This window comes from Schistocerca piceifrons, chromosome 8 (genome assembly GCF_021461385.2).
Source record: "Schistocerca piceifrons isolate TAMUIC-IGC-003096 chromosome 8, iqSchPice1.1, whole genome shotgun sequence".
Taxonomy (NCBI): domain Eukaryota; kingdom Metazoa; phylum Arthropoda; class Insecta; order Orthoptera; family Acrididae; genus Schistocerca; species Schistocerca piceifrons.
This window is the reverse complement of record NC_060145.1, coordinates 114,647,071-114,663,542: the sequence shown is the minus strand read 5'-3', so window position 1 is coordinate 114,663,542 and position 16,472 is coordinate 114,647,071.

The following is a 16,472-nucleotide window of genomic DNA, read 5'->3' as shown; positions in this document are numbered from 1 at the left end:
ATTGTTTCCAAATGCCAGTGGAAAAAGTCATCCATTGCATATCTTTCAAAACTTCGATTTTATCCTTCATCTTTAAAAAGTTTTTAAATACAATGTATACAGGGTGGAAATTTTAAGTTGACAAACCAGAATAACACAAACAATAAGCTTCACACGAAAAAATGTGTAGAATCCTAAGTTGATTTTTTTTGAGGGGGCCATTTGCTGGTGCTAAAATTAGCCCGCGATCCCAGCCTCCTGGGGGTGCGGCGGGAGGCAACTTCAGAATTTCAAATGGGAACCTCCATTTTTATTGCAGAATCAGATTCTACATAAAAAACTGCGTACATTTTGTCTGAAGCATTTGTTTTGATTCTTGGTAGTTGGCGCTGTAATTCAAGAAAATCCATGTTCTCATTTTTGCGTGGAAAATGGTTATGGATAAATCAAAAATACTTATTTACTTCGTAAATTTTGATTCCCTAAGACTAAAACTCTCACTCTCTCCCCACAAGGTGGGGCTTGAGAGAAAGAAATTAGAATTTTACAAATGTTGACCCAGGTATTAATTTTTTCCGCAGATTCGGATAAGTTTTGTTTGTTTCTTGGGCATGAGGCCAACCAACTTTTAATTATCAAACGTACCATATGACTAGCTAACTAACTAACCGAACATCCTACTTACTAACGAGTTAACTCATTAACGCACAGAGTAAACAAAGTAAAAGACTAACTGTGGAAAAGACTGACCAAAATATTTGGGTCAAGATTTGTAAAACTCTAATTCCTCCCTCTCAAACCCCACCCTATGGGGAGAGACAGAGAGTTTTAGTTTTAGGGAATCAAAATTTACGAAGTAAATAAGTATTTTTGATTTATCCATAACCATTTTCCACGCAAAAATGAGAACATGGATTTTCTTGAATTACAGCGCCAACTACCTAGAATCAAAACAAATGCTTACGACAAAATGTACGTAGTTTTTTATGTAGAATCTGATTCTGAAATAAAAAAGGGGGTTGCCATTTGAAATTTTAAAGTTGCCTCCCGCCCAACCCCTAGGATGCTGGGGTGGCTGGGTAATTTTAGCACCAGCACATGTCCCCCTCGAAAATAATCAACTTAGATTTCTACACATTTTTTCGTGTGAAGCTTATTGTTCGAGTTAGTCTGGTTTGTCAACTTAAAATTTACATCCTGTATATCTCCGCGATCTGTTCCTTATTTTTTCATCTAATTTACTTTTTATTGTCCACTGGCTGAAGATTGTGTTGTCTGTACCGCTAACAGCCCGCCCCCCCTCCCTCCCACCCATATGGTAGCCAGGGTATGAAAAAAGAAAGGGGGGCGGGCTGAGGTTGCGCCAGTTCGTCATGATCGGTTTCGTCCGAGTTTCTTATGCACATGGTGATTATAATGAAACTTTCAAAACGCTGTAGAAATAACACCACTACTCAGAATAACGTCAAACTGCAACGGAAGGGGGAAAACGTATGGCAGAAGAAAAAAAATAGTGTGAAAATTGATCAATAGATGTCGGTGTATGTGTAAAAAACATGTAAATGAAAAGATCTGTCATGCTCACAACCCACTGAAGTTGTTGTAAATACGCTGCCTACACGTGTCTGAGTGTCTCAATTCAGGATCACTCTCTGCTTGTAAAGCTGGATTACAAGAAAGATGACTGTGCACACGTCGCTCTGCAGAAGATCCGGACACTGAAGTGTTTGAAGAAAAGGCGTTGGTCCGATGACTACCGTGGGTCTGGAGAAAATTATTCGTAGATCTGAAAGGACGGTTTCCTTTGGTGTGCAACCTGGTAGAGGGAGGAAACGAATTGATTTGACATCAATGGAAGCAGTGGCCACAGCAGTACAAGAGGAGACGAGTGGTGGTATGCAAACGTGTAGTGCACGGAGAATTGCCCGAACATTGGACATACCCGTGAGCACGGTGCGTAAAATCCTACGAAACATCCTTCTTTGCTATACAATCAAAATTACCCATGTGCACGAGTTGCTCCCTGTTGACCCGCCAGCAAGAGAGACCTTTGCTTTAAAATTTCTTGCTCGCATGAAAGTAGATAATGACTGACCATGGAAGATTTTGTGGACAGATGAAGCACACTTCCATTTGACAGGACATGTCAATAGACAGAATAGTCGAACATTGACAGCCAAAAATTCACACGCAAAATCAACCAGTACCACTTCATTCTGAAAAGGTCACTGTGTGATGCGGGTTTAAGGCATCATTTATCATGTTGTCTTCAGTCCTGAGACTGGTCTGATGCAACTCTCCATGCTACTCTATCCTGTGCAAGCTTCTTCATCTCCCAGTACTTACTGCAACCTACATCCTTCAGAATCTGCTTAGTGTATTCATCTCTTGGTCTCCCTCTACGATTTTTACCCTCCACGCTACCCTCCAATGCTAAATTTGTGATCCCTTGGTGGCTCAGAACATGTCCTACGAACCGGTCCCTTCTTCTTGTCAAGTTGTGCCACAAATTCCTCTCCTCCACAATTCTATTCAATACTCCTCATTAGTTACGTGATCTACCCATCTAGTCTTCAGCATTCTTCTGTAGCACCACATTTCAAAAGCTTCTATTCTCTTCTTCTCCAAACTATTTATCGTCCACGTTTCACTTCCATACATGGCTACACTCCATACAAATACTTTCAGAAACGACTTCCTGACACAAATCAATACTCGATGTTAACAAATTTCTCTGCTTCAGAAACGCTTTCATTGCCATTGCCAGTCTACATTTTATATCCTCTCTACTTTGACCATCATCAGTTATTTTGCTCCCCAAATAGCAACACTCCTTTACTACTTTAAGTGTCTCATTTCCTAATCTAATTCCCTCAGCATCACCCGACTTAATTCGACTACATTCCATTACCCTCGTTTTGCTTTTGTTGATGTTCATCTTATATCCTCCTTTCAAGACACTGTCCATTCCGTTCGACTCCTCTTGCAATTCCATTGCTGTCTCTGACAGAATTACAATATCATCAGCGAACCTCAAAATTTTTATTTCTACTCCATGGATTTTAATACCTACTCCGAATTTTTCATTTGTTTGATTTACTGCTTGCTCAAAATACAGATTGAATAACATCGGGGACTGGCTACAACCCTGTCTCACTCCCTTCCCAACTGCTACTTCCCTTTCATGCCCCTCGACTCTTATAACTGCCATCTGGTTTCTGTACAATTTGTAAATAGCCTTTCGCTCCCTGTATTTTATCCCTTCGATCTTTAGAATTTGAAAGAGAGTATTCCAGTCAACATGGTCGAAAGCTTTCTCTAAGTCTACAAATGCTAGAAACGTAGGTTTGCCTTTCCGTAATCTATTTTCTAAGAAAAGTCGTAGGGTCAGTATTTCCTCACGTGTTCCAACATTTCTACGGAATGCAAACTGATCTTCGCCGAGGTCGGGTTCTACCAGTTTTTCCATTCGTCTGCAAAAAATTCGTGTTAGTATTTTGCAGCTGTGACTTATTAAACTGATAGTTCGGTAATTTTCACATCTGTCAACACCTGCTTTCTTTGGGATTGGAATTACTATATTCTTCTTGAAGTCTGAGGGTATTTCGCCTGCCTCATACATCTTGCTCACCAGATGGTAAAGTTTTGTCAGGACTGGCTCTCCCAAGGCCGTCAGTAGTTCTAATGGAATGTTCTCTACTCCAGGGGCCTTGTTTCGATTCAGGTCTTTCAGTGTTCTGTCAAACTCTTCACGCAGTATCGTATTTCCCATTTCATCTTCATCTACATCCTCTTCAATTTCCATAATATTGTCCTCAAGTACATCGCCCTTGTATAGACTCTCTATATACTCCTTCCACCTTTCTGCTTTCCCTTCTTTGCTTAGAACTTGGTTTCCATCTGAGCTCTTGATATTCATACAAGTGGTTCTCTTTTCTTCAACTAGCCATCCCTGCTTAGCCATTTTGCACTTCCTGTCAATCTCATTTTTGAGACGTTTGTATTCCTTTTGGCCTGTTTCATTTACTGAATTTTTATATTTTCTCCTGTCATCAATTAAATTCAATATTTCTTCTGTTACCAAAGGATTTCTACCAACCCTTGTCTTTTTACCTACTTGATCCTCCGCCGCCTTCACTACTTCAGCCCTCAGAGCTACCCATTCTTCTTCTACTGTATTTCTTTCCCCCATGCTCGTCAATTGTTCCCTTATGCTCTCCCTGAAACTCTATACAACCTCTGGTTTAGTCAGTTTATCCAGGTCCCATCTCCTTAATTTCACACCTTTTTGCAGTTTCTTCAGTTTTAATGTACAGTTCATAAGCAATAGATTGTGGTCAGAGTCCACATCTGCCCCTGGAAATGTCTTACAATTTGAAACCTGGTTCCTAAATCTCTGTCTTACCATTATATAATCTATCAGATACCTTCTAGTATCTCCAGGATTCTTCCAGCTATACAACCTTCTTTTATGATTGTTGAACCAAGTGTTAGCTGTGATTAAGTTATGCTCTATGCAAAATTCTACCAGACGGCTTCCTCTTTCATTTCTCTCCCCAATCCATATTCACCTACTATGTTTCCTTCCCTCCCTCGTCCTACTCTCGAATTCCAGTCACCCATGACTATTAAATTTTCGTCTCCCTTCACTACCTGAATAATTTCTTTTATCTCATCATACATTTCATCAATTTTTGCATCATCTGCAGAGCCAGTTGGCATATAAACTTGTACTACTGTCGTAGGTATGGGCTTCGTGTCTATCTTGGCAACAATAATGCGTTCACTATGCTGTTTGTAGTAGCTTACCCGCACTCCTATTATTTTTATTCATTATTAAACCTACTCCTGCATTACCTCTATTTGATTTTGTATTTATAACCCTGTATTCACCTGACCAAGTCTTGTTCCTCCTGCCACCGAACTTCATTAATTCCCACTATATCTAACTATATCATTTATCATAGGGCAATATTTTTTCGAAGTGACAAGGGCTTCCGGTCCTGTTACCTGTACCGTCACTGGTAAGCGCTGTGAGTGTCATTTGCGCAACCATGTCATTCCAGCTCTCCAACAGCGTGGATATGAGTGTGGGATCATTTTTATGCAAGATGGCGCACCTTCGCACATTGCAGTCCAGTTGAGCAGCTGCTGAAGCGCCATTTCGGAAATTCTAGAATTATCAGCTGCCATTTCCCTACAGCTTGGCCGTCCCGATCACCTGATCTTAATCCATGTAACTTCTGGCTGTACGGCTATGCGAAAGATGTCGTGTTCAGTGTTCCGATTGCAAACGTAGCTGCATTGAAGCTACGCATTGCGCAAGACATTCTGAACGTGACCCTGGAAACACTTCAATCAGTTGTGGAACATGCTGTTTCTTGAATTCAGCTTGTTTCAGAAAACGGTGGACAGCACAGTAAACATGTTTTGCGCCGGTCACACGGAAATTAATAATCCGACTTGATTTTGATTGATGCTTTTGTGTGGCTTTTGGCCTCAGGACAGTTAAAAACCGATGCGAGTGTTGCTTTTTATTCGGTTTTTGGCCTCAGGTCAATTAAAAATCGATTTTCCCATCCGATGTGATATGACTTTGCCGTGGTGGATGGGCTTCGCAACTAACAGTATCACACCTGTACACCCATGCACACTGAATAGTACAGTTTGTTTAAAGTCAGACATACCCCTTAGGCATTGTTGTATGATTCATTTGTCATTTGTAGTCGACCACTATTAAATTGAGATGTTTACAGCGCCATCTATTGCTACATTTTGTAACTACTTTTTTTTCTGCCATACGTTTCCCCCCTTCTCTGATAATATTCCATTTAAATTTGACGTTAATCTGACCAGTGGTGTCATTTCTACAGCGGTTTGAAAGTTTAGCTTTAATTGTAATCAGCCTGTATGCTCAGCTCGTCCATACGTGAAAGTGACAGAAGTAGAAGCTCCAGGTGACCAAGCGTTTCGGAAAAGAAGCTGTTTTTTTCCCCTCTCGCATGACTCATTTATGTTAGGCGTAGTGTAAAGCCAGTAATTGTCGCAGCGGAAACTGTCTTTCTTCTTGTTTCTTTTAGTGTTCAACCCTGAGATTGGTTTGCAGCAGAGCGCCATTCCTGTCTTTTGTCTGCCTTCCTCTTCATTTCCACGTACGTGCTGCATTCAGCATCATTCATGATCTGATGCGTGTATGATATCCTTTGTCGCCCCCGACGATTCCTTCGCTCAATAGTTCCTTATGCTGTTGTTCCAATGCCGTTGCTGTGTCTTAGGCTGTGTCCTAAAAGTTTGTCTATTCTTGTTTGGATGTGCCGCCACACAGATATGGTTTCCTGTACTCTTCTAAGGACCTCTTCTATCATTACTTTTTCTATCCAGCTGATCTTCTTCATCCTTTTATAGCATCACATTTCCAGGGCCTCTAGCCGTCCTCTGTTTCCTCTTCCCATTGTCCAAGTTTCACATCCGTATAGGGCCACACTCCGAACTGACGTTTTCATGATAACTTTCCTTTTTAGACTGATGTTCTTGCTGGTGAGTAAGTTCCTCCTCGCACTAAATGCAATTTCGCCTGTTATATCCCGCTCACAATTTCTTTCCGGCTTCTTCCACCCCTGGTGATTTTGCTATCTAGGTAGGTAAATTCCTCTATCGCTTCCAGCTCCTCTCTTCCAATTCTCATTCTCAGAGGGTCATATTCTGCTTCTGTACTGCGTACCATCACTTTAATCTTTTTCTTGCTAATCCTCATTCCATACTGATTTGCATAGAGTCCTTTCCTTTGTTCTGAGGACTTCCTCTAGATCTTCATCTCCGTGACCACAGAAATATTCTCTGCAAAATGCAGCATGTGTGTCTTCTGCACATTAATTTTGGTTCCCATCTCAATAGTTTCTCGAATGTGGTCTATAGCTTCCTGGATGTAAGCGTTTAATATAAGAGGAGAGAGAGCACATCCCTGACTTACCCCTTTTCTAATATTTTCATCTTGTTCCTAGTGACAGTTCCTAATCACTGCCATCTAATTCTTATAGAAACTGAGTATCACACGGATGGTTTTGTACTTCATTGCACATTTCTTCAGCGCTCTGAACATATCTTGCCAGATAACGTTATGAAATGCCTTTTCCAGGTATATAAAGGCAAAATAAGTTGGTTTATTTTTCTGTAACTGCTTTTCTATAAGGAGTTTCAGTGCCAGAATCGCTTCGCTTGTTCACCATCCCCTTATGAAACCAAACTGATCTTCACTCAGCATGTCCTCCGCTTCTCTTCAATTCTCTTCAGAATTATTTTTATGAGAATTTTTTATGCATGTTATATTAGGCTTAAAGTTCGGTCTGTTCACATGTTGAAGCTGCTGTCTTCTTTGGTATAGGAACAATTTCTGGAAGTTTGTCGGTATCTCTCCTGTGTTCTAGATGGACCTAATAAGTTTAAGCAGCATCATTTTCATGCTGTCACCAGTATTCTTTATTAGTTCTGCAGGGATGTCATCAATACCCATTGCTTCGTTGCTTTATTGTCTCGTAACTCTTTTAGAGCTTTGTCATATTCTTCTTGCATAATGTCTCTCTCTTGTCATCTTCGTCTATTTGCTCTTCTCTTCCTATTACTTCCTCCGAAAGAGGTGTTCCGGCGTACAACTCCTCAATATATTCTTCCCGTCTCTTCACCATGTCTTCACCAAACAGCATTTTCCCCTCTTTATTTTCCACTGTATTGTATTTTCTATTGTCGCAGCGGAAACGATAGAGAATGATAATGCCACGACCGTGGGTTCGAGTCCCTTGGGGGGAGCCAGTTTCTTTTTCTTTGTTTTCAGTGTTTCGTTACTTACACTACGAATAAACAGACATAATGCTCAGCATATTGTATGTAGTATCAATAATTTCAACAAGGAAAAAGAAACTTTGAGATTTCAAATTAATTTAAAGGAAGGTACTGTAAGGCGTACATGAGCACTTCGTATGTACAATCATATTCTCGTATTTATTACAGTTGATGATTTACGCATAAAAACAGGGGAACTTATTTTGTCCAGGGGTGCTGATGCGTCAAAATGACACTAACTGAAGACCCATACGCCTTTATTACAGTTCCTTGTTTTGACAATTATTTCCAGAGTCCTCATGGAAGCTATTGGTACAGTCCTTTCTTGGAAATTATTTGCAGTCCCATGCTTTATTTTTCCTTCTCAGGCCTTTCATAATGATAATAATACATGCTATATATTGAGCAATATTGAACGCACGATCTTCGTATTAATGATCTGTACCGCCGCGTCAACAGCTACTTAGAAAGTACGCCGACAAAGTGACGCATGTCATAACCGACAATCGCCAACTTTTTTAAATTCTTTTTTTATAATATCAAACACTTGGTCATCTGGAGCTGTAAGTTCTGTCCCTTTCTCTTTTTCCAAGCCCTGCGTATACCATATACCTGGACGAAATCAGTGATGAGGGGTAGGTGCGGTCTCCTTCTGGGTGAACTATTGGAACGCATCGATACACCTTCCTGTAAACGGCGATGTATTGCGCTACACGTCTAAATCTTTTGTAACCAGTCACAAGGGGACAAAGATCACAATAAATCATAGCGCTACCACTTTTCGCGAGGCAGTTTTGTCGCAGCCACGTCTTTACCTTATAACAGAAGATGCAAGAATGATTACCTTAAAGTCTCAAATAAAACATTTAGGTAACACTGAGAAGCTTCATACCTACTGATACGTAGTTTAGCTTATGTATTTCCAGTCATATTAAATTATTGATTACACACATGTATTTTCCTCTGTTGTCTCATCATCTTTCGTGTGTAATGCTTTTCAATCTATTCTCAGATATTCTTGTCTTCTTCTTGTTTTATTTTGTTGACGCTGTAAATTCGTTCTGAATTGTTATAGAGGCTAATTTATAGTTTTATTACATTAACATCTTCTCTTTTGTAAGTGAAATTCCTTGATTATATTGTTGTCCTCTTGATCCCCTTTCAACAGCTTTGCCGCAGCTCACCGAAGTTAAGAGCTGTCGGGCTTGGTTAGCGGTTGGACGAATGACCCACCGGTCTGCCGAACGCTTTTGACAACCGGGGTACACTCAGACCTCGTGAGGCAAATAGAGCAGCTGCTTGACCGAGAAGTAGCGGGTCCGGTCGCGAAAACTGACAACGGCCGGGATAACGGCGTGCCGTCCATACGCCACTTCATATCGGCATCCAGTGACACGGCTGTCTGTCAGCACCGTTAGGGTCTTCCGAGACCTGCTGGACGGAGTTAAAAGTTTCCCTTGATACACGAGCAAACACACTGGTGCTTTTCTTAAAATTTTCATTTTAGTTTCTTTAACGATGTTTAGTCTTAATGTTTTTTTGTTATAATCCCTGCTCATTTACTTACTATTCCACTGTTGTGGATGACTTTTGGTCTGCACCGTAACTTAAATCTATTTTCCAGCGTTGTTTACGAATACTGTATCGTCTATGATTACGATAACCATGGTGCCATGATGACGTTGCAAGCCGGAAACTGGTTAACCCTGTGGTGCATGAATTTCACTGCAGTGGACAACTTATAATGGTCAATTTTCTGGCGTTTTCAATCAGCCATGAGGCTGCAAATGCATCCAGGACTCAACACTAGTAGGGAGTGCCGACTGAAGAGAACTGTGTGCATTTGCAGCCTCACGACTGATTGAAAATGCCAAAGAAGCGACCATTAACAGCTGTCCACTGCAGTGGACACCATGCACCACAGTGTTAACTACACAAATTGTGTGTATTGTGTCTTAAATCGGGGACCTAGAAACGACGGAGAGGCTTCGTCCAGCTGTAGGCCTCAGTGGTTCACAACCCCACAACAGGCCACAGTAGTCCTCCCGCCCCACCGCCGACCCACACCGAACACAGGGTTATTGTAGTGTGTGGTTCGGCCCCTAGTGGACCCTCCCCCCCCCCCCTTTCCGCCCTCCCCCAGAAACATCTCATACCAGACGAGTCTAGCCCCAGATGTGTGCATGGTAGAGTAATTAAAGTGTACACATACGTGGAGACAGTGTTTGCGCAGCAATCGCCGACATAGTGTAACTCAGGCGGAATAAGGGGAACCAGCCAGCATTCGCCGAAGCAGATGGAAAACCGCCTTAAAAACATAGGCAAGCTGGCCAGCACACCGGACCTCGACACTAGCCAGGAGGCTCTGCAGTGGTGTGGAGAGAGTGTAGTTGGAATGAGATGGGACCCCTGATAAGGTGACACGTACGTAAGCATCCTGTCCGATCACCTGCAGCCATTCATGTCCATTGCGCATTCAAACGGACTTGGGTAGTTCTAGCAGGACAATGCGACACCCCAGACGTCCATAATTGCTGAGTTTAAACTCTTCCGCTGGCCACCAAACTCCCCAGACATTAACGTTATTGAGCGTATTTGGGATGCCTGGCAATGTGCCGTTCAGAAGAGATCTCCACCCCTTCGTACTCTTACGGATTTGAGGACAGTGCATGGTGTCAGTTGCCTCCAGCACTACTTCAGACATTATTCGAGTCCATGCCACGTCGCGATGCGTCACTTCTGCGTGCTCGCGAGGGCTCTATACGATATTAGGGACGTGTAGCAATCTCTTTGGATCTTCTCTATATAACAGCAGAAGGGAGTACAACGCCTCACCCGGTCAGACGTCAGCTATGAGTTATAGATAGAGGGAAGGTGAAATGAGCATATTCCACCCGAAAATGACGATTTATTTGTTTTCTACTCTTTCAGTTGTTTCTTTACACCAAGGATGTTTATTATTGTGTTCTCCATACACTGATTTGTGCGCTGCTCAAACGTAGATATGTTTGCACGATCCTCCTACGTGAACGATTTCTTAAACGCGAAATTTAAAACTTCAGCTTTGTTTTTGTTGTCTTCTATTGCCACACCAGGCTGGTCAAAAAGTGACTGGATAGAAGGCTTAGGCCTGCTTAGGGATTTTACGTAGGACCAGAATTTTCTCGGTTTCTCAGCTAGACCCTTTGCCAAGGTAAAATGGTAGTGTCTGTATGCTTGGCCCATAGACCTTTTTACATATGCCCGAATCTCTCTACTAACAATGATCGAAAATGATGAAATTTGTACTGGTATACGTTACGGATCAATATTTGTGAACACCTATTATGAAATATTGCTCCATAACGTATAGTTTAAGTACTGTTTGCATTTTCTTCTTCTCTGCATACGGCATTATTTTCATGTTTTATTCTATTAGCTGTACGGAACATAAAATGTGTAACCGAGCTGGAAATTATAACTTAGAGCAGCAAGCAACCACATTTTAGAAGAGGAGCTGATAAATAATGCCTCAGAATTTTATATTCTGTTCTCAGTATCGGCCCATGTATTGCATATCGTGCTTGGTCGACTCTCCCGATTCCCTGACGCAAGATGCAATCCTTTGCTGCTAGAGGACTACCAATTTTAAAGTGTAAGATAAGAATAGACACGTGTAATGTGTCGATGCATGAGAAACTGCGTGCTGTAACCAAGTTTCTAACCGCACACGGAGCATAGTCTTCTTCAGCATGACATTGTCAGACATCACAAGAGCGCTGCGACATTTGCAATAATCCGACGCTTTGGGTTCAATGTTCATTGTCATCGATCATCCTCCAAACGGTCACAACTTGACCCCATCCGATTTCCATCTGTTTCCAGTACGTAAACAACACCTTAGAGGAATTCACTTTGATAGTGTTGAAGCGGTGCAAGCAGAGGCGAGGCTGTGGCTCCGTCAACAATGTCAAACATCCTACACTGACGGTATCAACAAACTAGCACCTCGCTGGGAGAAATGTCTCCGTCGTCACGGTGACTATACTGAGAAATAAGTAAGTAGATATGAAGAATAAGGATCTAGACTGTTAATAAAGTTTGTTTTATTTAAAATGCTTTAAGAGTTTTGACAAAAACTTCGGAGGCCTCACTTTCCAGCACGCCCATGTATATATTTCTGGCCTCACACGCAGCATGGAACATTCACATTCTTCCATGAGCACACGATATTGTTCATTCGCCAACTATGCGCATACGTCTCACAGCCGAGCTTTTTCACGTGTGTGCTAATCTGCAGTGTGCTAATGTGTCATTGATGGTTTTCCCTCCGAAAGATTTACAATATTTACCCTAACCAGGGAGAAATTCTACATATTGTATTACATTCATAAATTCTTTCCCACATCACTAAACAACTGTATTACTACAAATTTAAGCGAAAGCAAATACATTAATATATATAGCGTTACAATAATTATGTAATATAAGAATACATTAAACAGGTTTAGCAAAACTTTAATGAATGACAAAACGAACATAATTATGTGCTCTCTCTGTGTAAGGAGTTGGTACAGCTACGCAACAAGTCAGTTATATAATATAGTCATCTAGTGATAAACTAGAACTGTATTTACTAGCAGTGGCTTTTTCCATCCAGGCTGTCACTGCCGATGAGTTACGGTGCCTATGTTTAGTTTCCACACTATTCCGTAGCCTGCTCCCTAGGCCGTGAGGTGCAAAATATATAAATTTCACTGCAGTTTGAGAGTTACTCTAACCGGACTGGCAGCCGGCACTTGTGCTTCAGGAGACTACATACATAAAAAGAAGAAAACTTGCATCACCCCGGTTCCCAGTACTCCTGAAGATATACGTTGACTGTGGATATTGTATCACAGACACAGTCCCTTTGACTGTTCAGAGACGTCACTAAACCCACCCAAAGATGTAAACAAACATACATGAGCAGCACCTATTAGGCGGAGGGGGTCCGAAAGCCGATCAGTTCAGTCATTCCACCGGGAACGAGGTACACAGCTCGTGTTGCCTGTAGTTCATCCATGCCTAGACGGTCAATACCGCAATTCTTCTGCGTCCGCATAGTTACTTTGTGCCAGGAAGGACTCTCAACAAGGGAAGTGTGCAGGCGTCTCGGAGTAAACCAGAGCGATGTTGTTCGGATATGGAGGAGATACAGAGAAACTGGAACTGTCGATGACATGCCTTGCTCAGGCCGTCCAAGGACTACTACTGCAGTTGATGACCGCTACCTACGGTTTATCGCTCCGAGGATCCCTGACAGCAAAGCCATTTTGTTGAATAATGTTTTTCGTGCAGCCACAGGACGTCGTATTACGACCCAAAGTGTGCGCAGTAGGCTGCATTACACGCAACTTCACTCTCAACGTCCATGGCGTGATCCATCTTTGCCTCCACGACACCATGCAGTGCGGTGCAGATGGTGCCAACAACATGCCGAATGGACCGCTCAGGATTGGCATCACGTTCTCTTCACCAATGAGTGTCGCATATGCCTTCAACCAGACAATCGTCGGAGACGTGTTTGGAGGCAACACGGTCAAACTCAATGCCTTAGACATACTGTCCAGCGAGTACAGCAAGGTGGAGGTTCCCTACTGTTTTGGGGTGGCATTATGTGGGGCCGACGTACGCCGCAGGTGATCATGGAAGGCGCCGTAACGGCTGTACGATACGTGAATGCCATTCTTCGACCGACAGTGCCACCATATCGGCAGCATATTGGAGACACATTCGCCTTCGTGGACGACAATTCACGCCCCCATCGTGCACATCTTTTGAATTACTTCCTTCAGGATAACGACATGGCTCGACTAAAGTGACCAGCATCTTCTCCAGAGATGAACCCTATTGAACATGCCTGGGATGGAAAAGGGCTGTTTATGGACGACGTGACCCACCAACAACTCTGAGGGATCTACGCCGAATTGCCGTTGCGGAGTGGGACAATCTGGACCAACAGTGCCTTGATGAACTTGTGTACAGTATGCCATGACGAATAAAGGCATGCATCAATGCAAGCGGACGTGCTGCTGGGTATTAGAGGTACCGGTGCGTACAGCAATCTGGACCACCACCTCTGAAGATCTCGCTGTATGGTCGTACAACATGCAATGTGTGGTTTTCATGAGCAATAAAAAGGGCGGAAGTGATGTTTATGTTTATCTCTGTTCCAATGTTCTGTACAGGTTCCGGTACTCTCGGAGCAGAGATGGTGCAAGACTCTTTTTAATGTGTGTAGTAGGCTATGGTGAACAAAGATCTTTACTTATTTACTGGACAATACACCCTTTTGCTTCCACTGGAACTAGTGTATTTGAAGTATGGTGTATTGGTTTACCTAGTTTATTTTCCATGGGATTGCCGAGGCCTTTTTGAAGAGGCAGGTGGTGTAAAAATCTCAGGATGATTTTATTTTTCTGAATTGAGTCGTTCTATGACGGTGTCTCTATTTATGAATCGTACCATGCCATTTTTGGACTGGACTTACTTGTGCGGTGCACGATTTTTGCAGGGATCTTGGTTTTTTTATTTGTCCCTTAATTCTATTTCTTTATCCTTTTTGATATTGATGACAATATTCGGTATGCTTTCTGTGTAGATGTATGTGCACTACAAAAGGCTTGTAATCCTTGTGTTTATTATGTTCGATTTAAAGAAAATGAAGAAAGTTAAATATCTTGTAGAGTAAAAATAAGTTAACCTAACAAATTATTGTATGGATACATAATTTGTTGATAACATCGGAAAACGACTGAAAACATTTCACTTTCGCTAAAGAATGAAAATATTTATCTTTGGTGTAAGATTGTCGTTGAAAGTCCTTGGCGCCATGCTAGGCGAGTAGTCATGATTATGAGTCGATTCTGTGAAGTCATGGTATGTGTACATTGTTTGTTGAGACTATTAAAATTATGAATATGAACTAAATATTAATGCCACTGAAGTTATTTCAATGTGTTCCAAAGTGTCTCATGAAAATGAATGGATTCAGCAAAAGGTGGTGTTAAACATGCAACAGCAATTAATTAGTTTTCAATCATTTCATGAAGCAAACCTGGATTTCTTTCTTGGACAGTAATGGAGAGAAATTACAGCCGTTGGACTACTGCAGCCATCGGATAGATAAGTAAGGGTTGACTTTTTATCTAACTCCCTCTCAATGGACTATTTTTACATTGCAAGACAGTGCTGAATCACTAAGTTGCATGTTACAGTTTTTGACAGTTACTGTCAGTAACACTATTGTGTGAGATAGTTATACGGTTAAACGGAGATTTTTGTACTGGTATGTTTCAAGGCTAGCGATCTGAGCCGTGGAATTTATATCAGTGCAAGGCTATAATTAGCAGTGTCAAAGCTGTTCCTCTTGAAACTTACGTGGTGAATTACAGCGGGGATGGTGGACGTAATTAAAAACTATTTCATCGACACAGCAGTGCGTAGAGAGACACGTAGGAGGATTTCGCTTGCTGCAAAGCACTTGATTGCGTAGACTGCGGCACCGGCGTGTTTTTGTGACTTCCGGTTCAAAAGTAGTAGAAGCGAATTGCTACAACGGTGCCAATTAAAAGTTTTCGCCGTATTGACATTCGTCACCAGACCACTAATCGCAGTGACATGCAGGCCTTCATTCCGTGAATATAATTTTTCAGTCTCCCTGTCCGACATGGTACAGTAAATTTTTAATCACTCCATAACTCTCATAACTCCATAACACTCATAGCACTTTTTTATATCGGTTCCTATATCAGAGAAAAATTGGCAGTAAAGTTCTTAGTTTTGAAATTTAGCAGAACTGTTCAGTTCAATGCCTTCTGTGGTGTTTCTGCTCCTACACCTACATCTAAACTCCTCATGTCACCCCAGAATGTTTGGGGGATGGGTTGACAGTGCACCTGCGTAAACTCCACCATTTTCTTTTCTAGTCGCGAATGGTCCATGAGATGATCGATTGTGCGCAAACCACCGTGTGAGCTGGACTCTTCCACTTTGTGAAATTAAAAAAAACATTTCTCATAGAACAATTAGGGCAAACCGGGCTCCAGCTCTTGTCACGGGCACAGAGTTGCCTAATCTGTTGCATAAATGTTCGTTAATGTTTCTTGTCATCCGCATACAATGAGCACTCACGCTCAGTTTATTGGCACTGTTATGATTTGGTTTGTGGCCAACTCATCTTTAGCAAAACAGTGAGTGTATTGCCAAAATCCATAGCAACCTCACCTCTCGTCCACTACGCTTCATAGTCTTTTATATTCCATGGCGATTACCTATAAATGGACTGTACTGCATGAGGAACATCTGTGCTGAGTGAGAGACGAAAAATGCTTTTCATGTCTCCTAAGAATTATTATTTTGTCCAGACAGGCATCAGCTATAATTCTCAGCTTTTTGTATTCATTTAATGCAGTTTTAACTTCAAAATGTTAGTTTAAATGTTTGAACAGATCCTATATAACATTAATTTATTTTTCAATGTCTGTATTTTATCAATATCTGTATGTTGCTATACAGTGCCCTTCAGACATGTATACACAACTGAAGGAACAGACATTGCTGACTGTCCACAGCTACATTAAATATTACGAAATCAGAAATCTAATTTGACGTCACCGTTACTGTTTATGAGTGAC